The sequence below is a fragment of the Danio rerio genome, chromosome 6 (genome assembly GCF_049306965.1).
Source record: "Danio rerio strain Tuebingen ecotype United States chromosome 6, GRCz12tu, whole genome shotgun sequence".
Taxonomy (NCBI): Eukaryota; Metazoa; Chordata; class Actinopteri; order Cypriniformes; family Danionidae; genus Danio; species Danio rerio.
Window position 1 is genome coordinate 51,653,485 of NC_133181.1, and position 17,805 is coordinate 51,671,289.

General features: G+C 35.0%; 1 protein-coding gene and 1 long non-coding RNA gene across 2 annotated transcripts in view; one reads left to right on the forward strand and one right to left on the reverse strand.

Moving 5' to 3' along the window:
* Positions 1-17,805, reverse strand: part of tspan2a (tetraspanin 2a) — a 52,045-nt gene that overhangs the window by 9,938 nt on the left and 24,302 nt on the right.
* Positions 834-3,694, forward strand: LOC137496020 (uncharacterized). The gene is made up of 6 exons (XR_011016089.2): positions 834-893; positions 1,214-1,326; positions 2,300-2,426; positions 2,609-2,694; positions 3,013-3,055; positions 3,153-3,694. It is a non-coding gene; the product is annotated as an uncharacterized lncRNA (long non-coding RNA).

Here is a 17,805-nt window from a genome sequence, read left to right on the forward strand (position 1 = left end):
AAAACAAACAAATAAAAGGTTACATTAAATTTAAAATGACAATACCTAAACCATCCCATCATTCTCCCTCTCCTCTCAGATGGGATCCAGTGGAACTTTGGTCCACTGGCCCTAGTTTGGCATCTCTGCACAAATGTAAATTTTCTTCATCATTACCTAATTTGTAGAACTTTCTTTGTGACTTAAATTGTTTAATTACTACATAAAAATGTTTATAGTAAAAAAAAAAAGTGTAAAAACTTAAATTTTCTGTGAAAGGATTTTGTAAATATTATTTAATTTGATAATTTTGCTTCTGTGACCAGTTTTTATAATTATTTTATAAGTAGTATTATTTATTTTCTTCTTATTTAAATTTCTTTTGTTTATAAATGTACTCGGTGCAATCCAGTGTTATGGGTATTAATATGATTGTATTGTTAAAACTTAAACTTATCAGGTGTCGCTAAAGCAGAATGAACTAGCAACTATTCCAGCATATGTATTGAGAAACACCCACTCTCACATTCACACGCACAGCCCATTTAGTTTATTCAATTTACCTATAGCACATGTCTTTGGACAGTGGGGGAATCTGGAATACCAGGAGGAAACCCATGCCAACACGGGGAAAACATGCAAACTCCACACAGAAATGCCAACTGCACAGCAAATTCATCAGAGTTAAATTCTCGGTGTTGAAGCATTTCAGAGTAAAGTGTTGACGTTAAAGAGTTAGATTTTGATAAATGAATATAATAAGAGTTAAAATTGATTTTATTCAGTGCGAAATCAAGGAGTTATCTTTTCAACACTTGGTGGTGTTATTTCCAACATCCGGGAATTCATGCAGCCCCAGTCACTGAAGAATTTTCCAGACGCCTTTTTCCTTCTGAGATTTAGAACAGCAACTGGTGAGTCAAACTACCTAAATGTTGGTATTTTACTGACTTTCTTTAAGGAAATACAGTTGTAAACATATTGTTAAGTTAATAACTTTAGAATGGAGTGACAATTTTAATCTTCTGCGATTCATTCATGGTCGCTTGTGTATCTAGCTTAACTGCATTACTATTGACTTCTTTTCAAGAATGTTTTCATATATACTCACGCATACATAGTGCATAAAAACATCAAATGTACATGTTCAACACATTTCTGTCACGCTTAATGCCATTTTGTGCGTTGTTACCCATCTGTAAAATAAAATCGACACTTCTCCTTTAATTCGAAGCAAACTAGCGAGGGAATCCCCGGAGCCGCCTAACGTTAGCCTACTCTGCCCGGATGCTAACGGCAACACAGGACGGTTTCCATGAGCTCTGGAGAGTTTCTAAAACATATCTGGTGAGTAAATTAACATGCTTACTTGTAAAAGGCTTCCTGACTAAAACATATGATTGTTTGTTATTCGTGTACGTTAATTTGGTTATTTTAAACACCTTGGCCCTTTTAAACTGGTTCATTCGTGGCCGTCCATATAACGTTACCGTTCGTCCATAGACTCGTGTGATAACGTAACAGTTACGCTTGAATTATATTAAGTGTTGACAACCATTAAAGTCGGAATGTTAACATTAATGTCTTTAAATGACCGCGTTTGCACTTTCTCAGACATTTAACGTTACAGAAGTCTCCCGGAAGTTGCGGGACTAACGTTAACGTTATCCCGCAAATGCACAGAGACTCTCAGATGCCCAAGTAGATGCCCGCAAATGAATGATAATCTCCTGGAAATCGCGCGTCTCCCGCCCGGTCATTAAACACTTTGCACACCCCTCTCCACCGCATCCCTCCCAGCTCTTCAGGTACGTCGCGCGCAAGTCACCCCCACCGCTCTTTAGGTACGTCGCGCGCAACTCATCCCACCGCTCTTCAGGTACTCATCTCTCCCGCTACCTCCCGCAAATCAACTCTGTATCCCCCGAAAATTACTTTTCCCAACTCGGGATGTCTGACGTTAGTAAGTTAGGCTATCTCTGTAGTCAGGAACATCTTAGTCAAGCTTTTTCTCCCACATGATATTGTGCTTAAACTATAGGCTAAACTTAGCATGTACTGTACACAACATTTCCTTTTTATTAAAGACAATTTAGTGCGTTGTAAACAGCCACCTGTCTGTAAAATTAATCAACTGATTCATATTTGAGCAGCCTAATTATGATACAGGTTTGATTTGTAGATTTATTATCAATAATCAACATCTGAATCAAAAGATATCTGAAAAAGTGTGAGGCATACTTTGTGATGTTTATCTCTCTTTTTTATCTGAAGGTTATGCATATGTGTTAGATACTAATGTGTTGTTGTTTTTTAACAGCCACAGTTCTCTATACAATAACACAAGACCCTGTGACGGTGGCTGATTAGAGACGGATGGTGTATTTCCAGAGTTGGTGAAATGACCAAGCACACCTTCTTGGTCATATGTGGTGATAATAATGAAGGTATGATAATATTTGATAAAGTTCTGTATTTGTTTCACAATAAGCTGAGAGGGTATTAGAGCATTAGAGAATAACAAATGACATGAAGGTGATAAGTTTTGTATTGTGGGTGAACTGTTACTTAAATAATGTTTTGCTCTTTGCTTTGCACTTTTCCTCTTCTGCTTATCCTAATATTTTAGATTATATTTGGACCTGAAACATCTGCTAGACTCCAGGAAAGGTGGCGTCAATACTGGACCTGAAAGGGCCTAACAAGTTGAATCTGGTAAAGAAACACACACACACACACACACACACACACACGCACACACACATGCACGCACACGCTTACAGAAAACTGTAAGTTTATGAATATTTTTTACACTGTGGCCAATATTTTGGGGAAGTCAGCATCACTAAATGATATAAAAGATTTTAAGCTCCTCTAAATTTTGCTCCAAGTGTTGTGTTAAATTCAGGATTCTGGACAGACAGCTGCCTGTTTTTCCAGTTCTAGCCATAGTGGTTAACCTAATTGTTTTTGGAGATCCAACAGTGATGTATGTGTTTTTTCTACTTTTCCATATCCTGTCACCTCAACCAGCTGGGAGAGTCAAGTTGTGGATCATCATGAAGATTTTCAAAAGGTGAGTTTAGATTTCTTAAATGTTTTATTTACTTTAAATGTTCTTTTAAATATATCATAGAATTTGATTGCAATTTGTTTTCAAACATTTTTCTTAGTCATGCTGGAGTCTTGAAGAGTTCTTAGATGAGCATCACATTATATCCGTGCATCAGGAACCACCAGACGAGCGATCAGCAGCTACTACATCGTCATGGATAAAAAGGTCATCCTGTGGCTGGGAAGCACTTCATTCACAGGACATGCTTGATGAGATTTCCTAGCTCCAGTTTGTTTTCACACAAGTTTACAGCATTTATACCTTCATTTAAACTGCTGTGTTTGATATGGAGGACCAAGGAAATAACAGAAGTGAAAGATTTGCACACCAAGCTATTTAAAATGTAATTTCGGAAGAAAATTATGCGTTCAGAAGAAAACTATGAGTGACGATATATTGAACTTTCAAATGGCTCTGATGAAACATCAAGTTTGGACCAAAGGACTGAAACAGCCTTTTTGAGCACTGGTCATACATATTTTGTTGATACTGTCTGTACTAATAAAACATTTAAAGCATATTTGACATTGTTGCATTTTAAAAACTGAATGAATTGTTGAAGTGGTGAATGTTTTCAAATAAAATGTTTTTATTTTATAATTTACAGTCTATTTGACCTTTTTACCATATTTACACTCAAGAGAGTTGAATAAAATAACAATATATTACACCAGGCGGTGTTAAATATAGTTACATATTTTAACTCTGCCCAGAGTTAAAATTAACCCTTACTTCGGTGTCAATGTGCCAACCCTTTTGAAAGTGTTGATTTTACTCTGTTTTGAGCGGACCCCATGAGACACTTTCAAAGGGTTGATATTAACACCCATAGAGTTGTTTTGGGTCCCCATCTTTTGCTGTGTGGTCCAGTCAGGACTTGAACCAGCGACCTTCTGACCAGACAGACCACTGAGCCACCGTGCCACCCATATACATATACATGTAACGTAAAGCTAGCTTAAAAATTACCCTTGATTTACACTCCATCTGCTATAAAGAGTACTTTATGCAATTAGTGTAATATTTTAGGCATATTATTGTGTTCAAGACAATGTTTTAATATATTGTCAAGGTGCCACTGTTCATTTCTGTGAATAAAAGCAACCTTTCGTTATATCAAAAATGGGCCCTAAAAGGTTGAAAACACACTATTTGGTGAAAATCAACACAGCCTAAAAGGCAAGCAACATCAATACCATTGATCAAACTAGTAGTGTGCAACACTGACCAAAAAACAGATTTTTTCTATACAGAAAATTACAGGATATTTTGCAGAGTGTTTTTGTTTATTTTGGCTTAGGCCTGGTTTAGATCAATAATAGTCGATACGGCTAATTTAAATAAAAATAAAGCAAGTGACTAAATATTTAAATATATCATTGAATCATTGGCTGAAATTATTAAATTAAAAACAGATTAATTTAGGAAAAGCACAGTGTTGCTCTAAGATTTATTTATCTGGGGTCGCCACAGCGGAATGAACCGCCAACTCATCCAGCAAGTTTTTACAAAGTAAAACACTCATACACTACGGACAATTTAGCCTACCCAATTCACCTGTACCGCATTTCTTTGGACTGTGGGGGAAACCACACAAACACACAAACTCCACACAGAAATGCCAACTGAGCCAAGGCTCGAACCAGCAACCTAGTGACCTTCTTGCTGTGAGGCGACAGCACTACCTACTGTGCCAATGCTTCGCCTGCAGTTTTTCATTTAAATAACATAAATATTTTTATCACCCCTAAGAATTTTTTTCAGATTGGCCACAGAACAAACCACAAACTTACAAACTAACCCAATTAAGCTAATTAACCAATTAAGTATCGTCCAAAATAACTAGTAAAATATTATGTGCTGTCATCATGGCAAAGAAATTAGTTATTAGAAATTAGTTATTGAAACTATTATGCTTAAAATAGTGTTGAAAAAATGTTTCTCCATTTAACAGCACTTGGGACATTTTTTATTTAAAATTTTACAGGAAGGCTAATAATGAAGTCTTTAACTGTATCATCCTATGCTAAAAATAGAAAACCAGAAACTCAAACAGACATACTTTTTATATCACCCTGCAGCCCAAGACCTGTTACTCACTGAAGCTAAGCAGGGCTGAGCCTGGCCAGTACCTGGATGGGAGACTACATGGGAAAGCTAGGTTGCTGTTGGAAGTGGTGTTAGAGCGGCCAGCAGGGGGCGCTCAACCTGTGATCTGTCCTAATGCCCCAGTAAAAGTGAAGGGGACACTAAACTGTCAGTGGGCGCCGTCTTTTGGATGAGACATTAAACAGAGGTCCTGACTCTCTGTGGTCATTAAAAATCCCATGGCACTTTTCGTGAAAGAGTAGGGTTGTAACCCCGGTGTCCTGGCCAAAGTCCCTCTATAGGCCCATCATGGCCTCTTAATCATCCCCATCAACCGAATAGGCTCTATCACTGTCTCTCTACTCCACCAATAGCTGGTGTGTGGTGAGCGCACTGGCGCCGTTGTCCTGTGGCTGCCTTCGCATCATCCAAGTGTATGCTGCACACTGGTGATGATGTAGAGAGACCCCCCCTCATGATTGTGAAGCGCTTTGGGTGTATGGCCATACACAATAAATGTGCTATATGAATACACATTACATTACATACTTTTTGCTTTTATCATTTATATTACAGGATTATTTTAACTGCAATCCAGCAAGTGCTTTTGCACTCTAAACACGTGTTTTAGTTTGTTTAGTGAAGCGAGTGTCATTAAAAAAATAAACCTTAAAACACCAATCACAGAATTATTAGACTATGAATATTGCAAGCTCCTCAAACAAGCCTGTGCTATTATTCTACAATGTGTAATATAATATAACCATGCTCTGTTTTTATCTGAATTTCAACTTTTGCACTTCACTGAGGTTTGTAAATATAAACACAGGTGTCGTTTTCGATGACAGAGAACGAAAGTGGCTGATTCTAATTTTATAAAGGCTCTGTGGGCTTTTCCTGACAGATGGTGGAAATCAAACTCGCTCTTAATGTTGTAGGTGCTTTCCTTCTCGATGCAAACTAACGTCCTACTCAAAAACACATCAGCTCACTGCAGCGCTTGTGTTTTGCATCTTCTGCGTAAGGAAGTCTGTGGCTGTGTAAAATGCACCCCCCACCACATCTACAGTCAAAGGCTCGTCTCAACAGAAACAAACAGTCTTTGTGTTTTAAACGTACAGACCCCAGGAGATCAAACACTACCCTGAGATGCCAAACCAGTACAGCGCAAACATCGCCTGTGAAGAAAAGTTCAGATTTGATGGATTTTCAGTTCAGACGAATCATGGATGGATCGTAGATAGATAGATAGCATTTCTTCTAGGCACGGTTACTTCGCACAAGTAAATGGGAGCGTGCACGTTTCTTAACAGTCGCGTGCATCAAATCACCTGTGTGCGCTAGTGATCATCCTCTTATTCGCTATTCACCTGCTTTCTTTTGCTTGCGGGAACTCTAAGATCACAATTGCACAAATATTGGGCCATCTTTATTGTCGAACCCTGCTTTTAAGAAATCTACAATTTAAAAATTATTTCCAACCAGCCAAATTGGCTAGTGGGAGTGTCTGTCTAACAGCTGAACACAGCTGAAATCTACCCGCATTTGGCAGGTTGGTAGGTGTTAATGTCAAGCCCTGATTATAATGAACAAATAAACAATAGAACAATAAAATGAAAAGATAAAAAAAGATAGTATAAACAATAGAACAAACAAACAAACAAACAATAGAATAAACTAACAACAGATGAAACAAACAAACAATAGAACGAACAATAGAACAAACAGTAAATAGAACAAACAACAGAACAAAAGAACAAACAATAGATCGAACAAATAAACCAACAATAGAACGAATGACAGAACGAACATTAAATAGAACGAAAGATCGATAGAAAGAACAAACATACAATAAATAGAATGAATGAATGATAGAATAATCAGACTGACCGACAGACTGACAGACCGACAGACAGATATATATATATATATAACAATGCACACTTTGTATATTTTAATAATAAATATATATATATATTTTACCAATAAATTATTGCTACTTCGCATACCACAATAATTACAAACAAAAACAACAACATACATTTTTATTTTTTACTTATTATTATAATTAATGCTGTGGTTATTGCTATTGTTGCTAAACAGCAAAACAAGTATAAATATAATGAATACAAATATATTGAAACAAAATATGACAAAAAATATTATTACTATTACAGTCAAGACTGAAACTTTGGGCTTGACTGTAAATAATATAATATAATATAATATAATATAATATAATATAATATAATATAATATAATATAATATAATATAATATGAAATAATATAATATAATATAAAATAATATAATATAATACAAAATAATATAAAATAATATAATATAATAAAATATGAAATAATAGAATAGAATATAGCATAATGTAAAATAAAATAATATAATATAATGTAATATAATATAAAATAATATAAAAATATATAATATAATATAAAATAATATAAAAAATATAATATAATATAATATAATATAATAAAAAATAATATAACATAAAATAATATAAAAAATATAATATAATATAATATAATAATATAATATAAAATAATATAAAAATATAATATAATATAATATAATAAAATATAAAATAATATAATATAATATAAAATAATATTAAAAAATATAATATAATATAATATAATAAAATATAAAATAATATAATGTAATAGAATAGAATATAGCATAATGTAAAATAATATAATATAATATAATATAATAAAGTATGAAATAATATAATAGAATATAGCAAAATGTAAAATAAAATAATATAATAGAATATAGCATAATGTAAAATAATATAATATAAAATAATAGAATAGAATATAGCATAATGTAAAATAATATAATATAATATAATATAATATAATATAATATAATATAATATAATATAATATAATATAATATAATATAATATAATATAATACTATTTTTGAATAGCAGTGCCCTGGCATGACACTTCAGCATTGTGTCAGACTGAGCAGGTTTTGCATAAACAAGCCTCTCTCTAATTTTCTTCAAAAAACCTAGTTTAGACATAACATTTCAGCTCTATTTTGGACGTTGAAGATTACAGGATCTTCATGATCTTGTTGTCATTCTCCTCTTCTTGCCAATTAACTCACCATGGCAACAATTCAGGCACTCCAGACGCAGGGCACTAACACTGCTGTGCCAGATTCACTAGAGACTGCCGTAGCTAGGATGGTGTAATGTCCCTCGCGGAAAAACTGCCTTCCCTCGACACTTCAGCCTTTAGACTAGAGTCTTATGCTAATTAATGGAAAAAGAGCAGAATCTGAGCGTCTGATGAAGCTAAATCTGCTACAACCCCTGCTGCTTAACTGTGGTTTAATGTTTCAGTCCCGTTTCCACTCGTTAACAAAGGATTGAGTGTATGTTTACATCAGTGTGTTTTGTTATCAAATAAAAACAACCGTTGTTCGCACTTTTGGTTTCACTATGTTTCAGAAAAGATCTTCATCCACACTACATGTAGCTATAAATTTCAGTCACACTTTATTTTAATGTACAAATCATGCTATTTACAAACTATTTACTTAGACCTTTAGCTCAATAAACTACTAATAAGCTGCTTATTAATAGTTATTAATAGTAAGGCACAGCTAGTTAGGTTTAAGGATTGTAAGATTAGAAAAGTAAAATAAGATCATACTTTCTAATGCTAATAAACTGTTAAAGCACGCATGAACTGGAAGCTGCGACTGTCTTTTTTTGTATTATGATGCAGTTCATAGAGAAACGGAATATTAAATGAGAAAACAGTGGGTGTGGCTTGCTTTCTACTGTGAGCTGATTGGATGGAGTAAAGTAGGTATATCATTCAGAAAGATCGGGAAAGGGTTTGGGGAAAGTTATTACAACCTAACAGACTCCTCCTACTCAACATTTCTGTTTGCTGTCAAAACTGAGAGTTAGAGGGGCGTGGTTAAGTACGTTAGCCACACCCAATTACATAAAAACATAAAAACAGGAAGCTGATTTTCAGATTTCAATTAAAAATCATAAGGACAAACAATCTTTTTCTTAATGACATGCACAGATGAAGTTTTATCACAAAACTAGCATTGTGAGGTAACAAAGTCACATGGTTATCCTAATAATATGCGGGTAATACACCAGTAAATCATGTGAATTGTTACTTAAACTAAAGTGTAAACAAAATTATAGTACAAAATTGTACCATACACAATTGAAAACAAAATGATTAGCCTTCCTGTACATTTGGGATTCTTTTTTTAAATATGTCTGCTGTTTACCATGTTTTTCAACACATTTTAAACATAATATTTGTATTAACTGATTTATTTTGTCTTTGCCATGACGACAGCATAAAATTTTATTAAAAGATACCAGTATTCAGCTTTATTGATATTTATTTAATTCAGGGTTTCTGCAGGTTTCTTCAAATCAAATTTAAGACTTTATAAGACTATTATGAAGGAAATGTTTGACTTATAAAGGGCTTTGGATTTGTTCTAATGGCCCGGTTACTTCTGAAAACATAACTGTTTAGCTGTGCCTCTACTAAATGAGCACTGTGATATGTCTGGCAGATAGCACTATTATGTTTTTCTCTTCTTTTTTTATTCTTTTATAACCTGTTTTTTTTAAACACATTTTATCTGTTTTTATCAGGGGTTTTTTTAATCATTTTTATTATTTTTTTTTATTTTCTTATACTTGTCTCTTTTATTCCTGTTTATAAGCACTTTAAATTGCCACTGCATGAAATGTGCTATACAAATAAACTTGCTTGTGAACGACTTTTCCTGATTAGGGAATTTAACTTGGAGAATTTGCTGTAAAAATATCTTACAGTTGTTGTAAATTGTATCTCTTTGCAATAAAAACTTACATATATATATAAAAAGAAGTTTTGAGATGGATTATAGGTGATTGGGTATTGGCCAGATTGGGTAGCTTTACTTAAAAGACCTGTTTAAAATGATTTAAGACCTACAACACAATATTCCAGTCAATTTAAGATTTTTTAAGGCCTAAAATTTTGTTTTTGAAATGTAAAACATTTTAAGACTTTTTAAGGCACCCTGTGTATTACTTACACATTATATTGAATGAAGTCCATGAACACAAAGTACAGATTACTCAAGCTTTAGTCTTTGAAATATAAGCCCCAAGAGATCACTGAAAACTAAAACTGACCTGGTTGCCAATCATAGGGTTTTAACAAAAATTGTCCAGTTCCATTTTTAGCAGTTCAATCGGTGCATTGAATTACACAGAGATTGAACAATGAAAGTGAAACGCCTGGTTTTAGACCCCAATAATTCATTAGTATAGTGTAGGACCTCCTTCTGCAACCAATACAGCATTAGTTGGTCTTGGGAATGACAGATACAAGTCCTGCACAGTGGCCAGAGGAATTTTGAGCCCTTCTTCTTGTAGAATAGTTAGCAGGTCTAGGCCTGTCACAATATCTATTTTTTGTTGTACGATATATTGTGGTAAAATGTATTGAGATAAATTATATTATTATCATTTTAAAACCATTTTATGTCACTCAAAATATAATACCAGAATGAGAATATAATAGCATCATAACACATTTCATTTTATTCTAGAGAATATTTAATTTAATTGAATTTAATTATAGTCATTTTAATAACTCAATAATTGGACTTGTGACAGACCCAACCAGGTCTATAATATATAATATTTAATTCCCAGCATTATGTATGATATTTGCTTTTATATTTTACAACACGCTGTGGCTTACTGAAAAACTTCTCAAACAGCTGTTATTATTATCTTGACTTCATTAATCCCTGGTTAAATCATCTGGAATCATGTTTTTGTGTAGCCTAATGAATTATGACTCTTGTGTAAATGCTGCGCCATCTGAAAGCACCTGATGGAGATTTACTATATGTTTACTAACAAAAAATGGGCATGAAGTTCACCTTAGATTAATCGCTCAGCCTGTAAAAATACATGCATTTTGCACTTCCTGCCATTTGGGGTCCGTTCTTCGTACGTGGATTACTCAGTTAGCTGGATTTGGTTATTGCCGATTTGACACAATCCAGGATCGTTTCGTACTTCAAAACTAATCCAAGAGTTGTTGTCATAGCAACAGTTCTGGTAGCTCAAACCTGGTTGGGAGCAGGTTCAATTCATATAAACAGGATTAGATTGGGTCAGTTCAAGCAAAGATAATACTGAAAGTATGTACCGAATTCTGATATTTTCTTGCAGTAGTTATATACACTTGGGAAAATAGTAAATATTTTTTTACTATATATATATATAAAGTTATATATATATATATATATATATATATATATATATATATATATATATATATATATTAATAAAACTTATGCAATCTGCACCCCACGAAATGAAAGTACAAAGGCACCTGGTGGTGCAAAGAGAAAACTTATTTATATGAACTTTTTAGATCGCTTTAGAACAATTTCCCCCGGTTTTACAGACAAGGCATAAGCCTAGTCCTAGATTAAAATGTAAGTCTGAGCCGTTTTAACTGAAATAAAATTGCACTGATTGATTTTTAAATATATCAGTGCCTTTGTTTTGTCTCAAGATGCACACCCGTAATGTTTTTTTTTCTAAGCATGTTTTTAAAAATTACTTAAATGTCCTAATTGAACTATGGCCTAATCCTGGCTATTGTCTAAGCCCTGTCTGTGAAACCGGGCCTTTGTGTATGATAATAGAAATGCACAAAATGTGACTTTTTTTAAAAGCAAAAATACATTTATGCAGTCATAAACATGTTCTGACAGTTAATATGACGGTGATTGGATGCTTCATAAAAGTTGCAGACATCTTAACCATATCAAAATGCTTTTGTAAACATCCAGTTATTCTTTACACTGATTAAAAAACAGCTACAATAATATTACTATAATAAGGAAAATCCGCTCTAACTGTAAAACTAAACGAAATTGCTATCGATGCATAAAAGTATAAAGCATTTTAAGTAATTTAGCTCACATGGATAATTGAATATTAATCAGATGATGTCATTACGCTCCTGTGCAGTCAGCCAATCGTTGCATTGCTGATCATGATTTCAAGGATCGATAGATCAGTCCTTTACAACAAATGCAGCGATTTTAGATCAGTTCATTCAGACATTTTAATCTGATTCACGAACTTGTTTGAAGAACCAAATTAGCCAGTTATCAGTTATCAAGATTAATAGATCTAGAATCTGCCAAATCATCTTAGATCATTTAAGCGAGCTACGAAGAACAGACCCCTGAACTTGATCTTGTGCCACAAAAATGAAACAAAACCCAGTTTAACCCATATTAAACACTCCTAAAAAAATCTGGTTGTTGTAACTTACCGTTAGGTCAATAATGGACAAACCTTAAATACTTGGTTAAAAGCCTGTGATTTTGATTTATTAAAAAAAAAAAAACAACCCAACGTTAGGCTGGTTTACATCTGACCAAACATGTCTTAGTGTCATAGGCTTGACATATCAGAATATGTAATGCAATTATCCAGAATAGTCAAAGAGCAAATATAAGCTGCCATGTCTTTGTTTTGCTCCCTATACAATGAAACACAATGAGGGTCGATACTTAAGGTTAGTGTGGACGCCATGCGAAACCATAGCCAATTCTGTGCATTTAAAATGAACAAGCTAGTTTAAATGTAGCCTCAGATAAGACTCCGCTGACATTTCCATTCTCAAAGGAGTGGAGAAGACCAGAAGGCTAGCCAAAAACCACAGCGCTGAAGCTAAGCCAAGGTTTTATTAAGGCTAAGGCAAGACAAGAGTCACAACACACCATAATTAACCCCCGAGGGAGAAAATAGTGTTGTTTTGCGAGTACGGGGCAAAGGAGATTTGGCTCAAGTCCTCTGAGAGTTCAGCAAGCTAAAAACACAGAGCCTCCACTACTCTTGACTTCCTAATTGCCAAATGGATGGAAAACATGCTGGCATTTCATATAAACATCCCTCCTGCTCTCTCCTTACTCTATAAACACTGAACATCTCTGAACGGACAGATCATTTTCTAAACCAGGGAACAGTTCAGGTGGCCGACACACATGAGCAGGGAAAATGGACAATTGTTGTTTACTGATGAGGCAAACATGTGAAAAGATGAGTAAACGGAAAGCTTTGACTCATCCGTGAAGATGTTTAGTTGAAGATGACATGCTGTCGACTGTTACTGTTAAATGCTTCATTGCAGAATGCTAAAATGCAAATTCAGTAACCGCTATGACACACACACAAAACTGTTCGGCAAGTAGAGACTAAACAGCACAAATAGAGACTAAACATTAATCTTAGCACTTCTCTTATACATACAGTTGAAGTCAGAATTATTAGCCCCGTTTATTTTTCCCCAAGTTCTGTTAAATGAAAAGAAGATTTTTTTCAACCCATTTATAAACATAATAGTTTTAGTAACTCATTTCTAATAACTGATTTATTTTTTACTGATTTCATTTTTGACAGTAAATAATATTTGACTAGATATTTTTCAAGATACTAATATTCAGCTTAAAGTAACATTTATAGGCTTAACTAGGTTAATTAGGCAAGTCATCGTATAACAGTGGTTTGTTCTGTTGGCAATCAAAAACATATTAATGTTTTTGTAATTTGACGCAAAGATGATATAATACATTTATAAATGCAGATAAATGTTCAAACGTTTTTTCAAAGGTCTAAACACTAAAAACTTATTAAAAATTAAGATTATCATGACAGTTTTGTTAAAGGGTCCATACAACTGGCCTCTAAAGAAGCTGAGAAAGGATCCCGTGAGCTCTACTAATGCTCCTATTGGCTGTCACTCAAAATAGTCAAAATTTATTTGCATAAAGTTGAAGGTTTCTAAACTTTGTCGCATCGCTCAACACTCCCACCCGGTCGGCAACGGTCACTGTTGCTCGCATAAACTGAGATCGCTGGATGTCGCTCACTCTCCATTAAAATATTAAAATGAACAGTCAATTGTCATTTTGCCACTGCAAGGCGCTCATAGCGTGATTGACACTTTAAGCATCATATGGGAAATAGTTGAAAAAGAAAAATATATATATAATTTTGACCTCAACTGTATATGTGTGTGTGTCTGTATTTAACTAAATGAAGTTTGTTTATAAAGTCATTTTGAGAGGATCACATGCTTATAATTGACCACGGCTGGTCCCGCATTAACTATTATACTATTTACCACTCAGACGAATCCAAACGCACATAAATAACCAGGTTTTCTTACATTAGTCATCTCCGCCTCAAAGAATGCCCCCATCCACCACTACTCCTCCCTCTCTTTCCTAGATTAATCCAGGACGGGGCAGCATGGTGGCTCAAGCCTGATTTATACTTCTGCGTCAAACACCGGCGTATGCTACGGCGCTGACGCATAGCCCTTCGCCGTGGCCATCGCCGTCACTGACGTGCACCTCTCAAAAAATGTAACTACACGTCGCAACGACGCGTAGCATAAGCTCTGTGATTGGTCGGCTTGGTAGCGCTGACGAGTCTGGGCGGGACCGAGAGGCGCGCGAATGGCGCGACGCCGTGCGAGCGATTGTTTACAAGTGTGGAGTCCCGTGAAGGAGCTCCGGATGGAAAGTTTTGTTTTGTGTTTACCTCATAGTTAAAGTTGTTGCACGTCCGCCGGTTCCTGCCTCAAAATGAGCGAGTTTGAGCCACTTGTACATCCCGGAAGTGTTCAGGAAATGCAAAAAAGAAGCGAAGAAACTCGACACAGAGGAACATTTACACCTCACTGCCCACTAGCGTTTCGGAAGTGTTAATGCAGACCGGCAGAGACAGCGCGCAGAAGTATAAATGCACAGCCACGCGCGTTGCCTGCGCCGTGGGTTACGCCGGTCACCTGACGCAGAAGTATAAATCAGGCTTCAGTAGTTAGCACTGTCTTCTGGGTCAGTTGGCGTTTCAGTGTGGAGTTTAAATGTTCTCCCTGTGCTCACATGGGGTACCGGGTACTCCGATCTCCACACACAGTCCAAAGACATGCAGAATAAGTGAATTGAATAAACTAAATTGGCACAGTATGCAAGTCTTTTACTGGGCATTCACCGCACAGCCATATGCTGGTATAGGGGTATAGTTGGTGGTTCATTCTGAAACTACTTGATAATTAATAATCAGCTAAGTGTGAACTCTTGAAAATGCAAAATGAACAGCGTACTCATTTTATAAACACAGAAATGGTTTAGAAGTAATACTATAGTGACTTTTTGCTACTGGCGCCACTAATCTGCTTGGCTTAGGTCTGGTAGATCTGCTCATTGGTGAAGTTGCTCTTCAGGGTTTTGGCAGTGACATTTGCATTACACTGAACTGAACTGTGACAAGCAGATTCACTTTACTAGAACATGATCTGTGTTAAGCTGCTTTGACAATCTAAACTGTAAAAAGCGCTTTAATTAATAAAGATTAACTGAATTGACTTTAAATTACACTTTCTCCGATAAGTGTAATTTTCATATTGGTAAATACTGCTTTTCACATGATACCAGTATTTGCATGTGTCTGAAATATGCAAATATGAAGCTACAGAAGCTACATTTAATATGTACAAGAAACTACTTTGCAAATATCATTTAATGCTGACACCAAATGGGATGTCTTGTCTTTAACCCATTTACAACTGTCAAAGAATTTCATGAAGGAATAGTTCACGCCCCAAAAAAGTGATCCAAATATTTACGTCCTATAAACCGAGGTCCTGACTCTCTGTGGTTGTTAAAAATTCCAGTATGTCCTTCGAAAAGAGTAAGGGTTTAACCCCGGTATCCTGGCCAAATTTGCCCACTGGCCTCTGTCCATCATGGCCTTCGGACCATCCCCATATCATAACTGGCTTCATCACTCCATCTTCTCTCCACCAATCAGCTGGCGTTTGGTGTGCGGTCTGGTGTGATATGGCTGCTGTCGCGTCATCCAGGGTGGATGCTGCACACTGGTGTTGAATGAGGAGATTCCACCCAATGTGTGAAGAGCTTTGAGTGTCCAGAAAAGCCCTATATATATATATATGTAAGGAATTATTATTATTATTATTATTATTATTATTATCTACAAAAAAAAAATTTGTTTTCTACAAAAGCCCATTGCGTCCTTCATAAGGCTTTCATTACCGGTAACAATTTACAATATGCAACACGTAGGTAATTTTAGTTAATGTATTTACTAACATGAACAAATGATGAAGAGTGCTTGTACACTATTTATTAATCATAGTTCAACATTTACTAATGTATTATTAAAATCCAACGCTGTGCTTGTTATCAACAGTGTACGATGAGTTAACATTAACAAAGCACAAACAAATGTCTTGCTCACAGTAAATACATTAACTAAGATTAACTACATTTACTGTTTTGCAAAGTGTTACCTTAATAGTTGTATGGATTACTTTTATGAAGGATGGATGAGCTTATTGGAGCTTTAAAACATTATTCACTGATATTATAAAGCTGGAAGCAAGAGCTAGTGTTTCAGAAGTGCTATTGCAGAGCAATACAAACAGCACACTGCGTATATTAATGCACAGCTACACGCAAGGCAAGTGCCATAGGTCACGCTGATTACTTGATGCAGATGTATAAATTAGCCTTAAAGTCTGAGGCTGATTTATTCTTCTGCGGCCACTTTGCAGCCACATGATCTCTGGTCAAGTAAGATGATGGACCCGTTTTTGAACCTTACTTTGCAATAAATTGACGATGCGATTTGAAGCTGCGCCTTTCACGATCCCCAGCGATCGTAACTCCTAACTCCTGATTACACACACTACTTAAGCAGCACACACACTCATTCCCATTGCCGAGTCTTGTTATCAGTAAAGTGACATTTCAACGGGTTATCCTTGTCTTGTTTTACCGTGTTTTGACCTTAGCCTTGTTTGCCTTTTTGTCCCTGTCTGCCGCCTGCCTTTCGACCTCTCGTCTGATACTTTTGACTTTGATTCTGGATTGTCTATATACACCTGTTTGCACCTGTGTTGACCATTGCTTGCTTGACTACCCCAATAAACCTGCAAGTGGATGCTAATTCAGTTGTCTCCGTCACTCCCTGTCTTACAGTGCCAGAGATGCATTGAGGTGGCATATTTTCCATTACATTCAAATTATTTACATTAAAATGTTTGTTTACAGAAGACACAAGAAACGCACTATTTAAAAATATGATATACAGTTTATTTTATTTAGAAGAGATACTGTTAATTTTCTACTTTTAATATGAAAAGCACTGAAAATAATTAATTTGTTTTCCAAAAGTGCAAGTTAATTATTTTCACTTTTTTATAACAAATAAAGTGGCAGTTTGTTTTAGGCAATGTGTGCTTTAATTTCAGTATTTTAACATTGATGTTCAATCAGTGCTCATAGATAGATGTGTTTCCTTCAGTTATTTTAAAATCAAGTAATGCATCCTTCATTCAAACATCTCTGACTAGTAATATGTGAGCGTACTGTTTTGTACAAAACTTGTCAGTAAAGCATGAAGGCAAAAAATATTTATTTATTTATAGAAATAAAATAATCATTCATTAATCGTAATTGAGTTAAAATGTAAATTGATTGAAATTTTCAT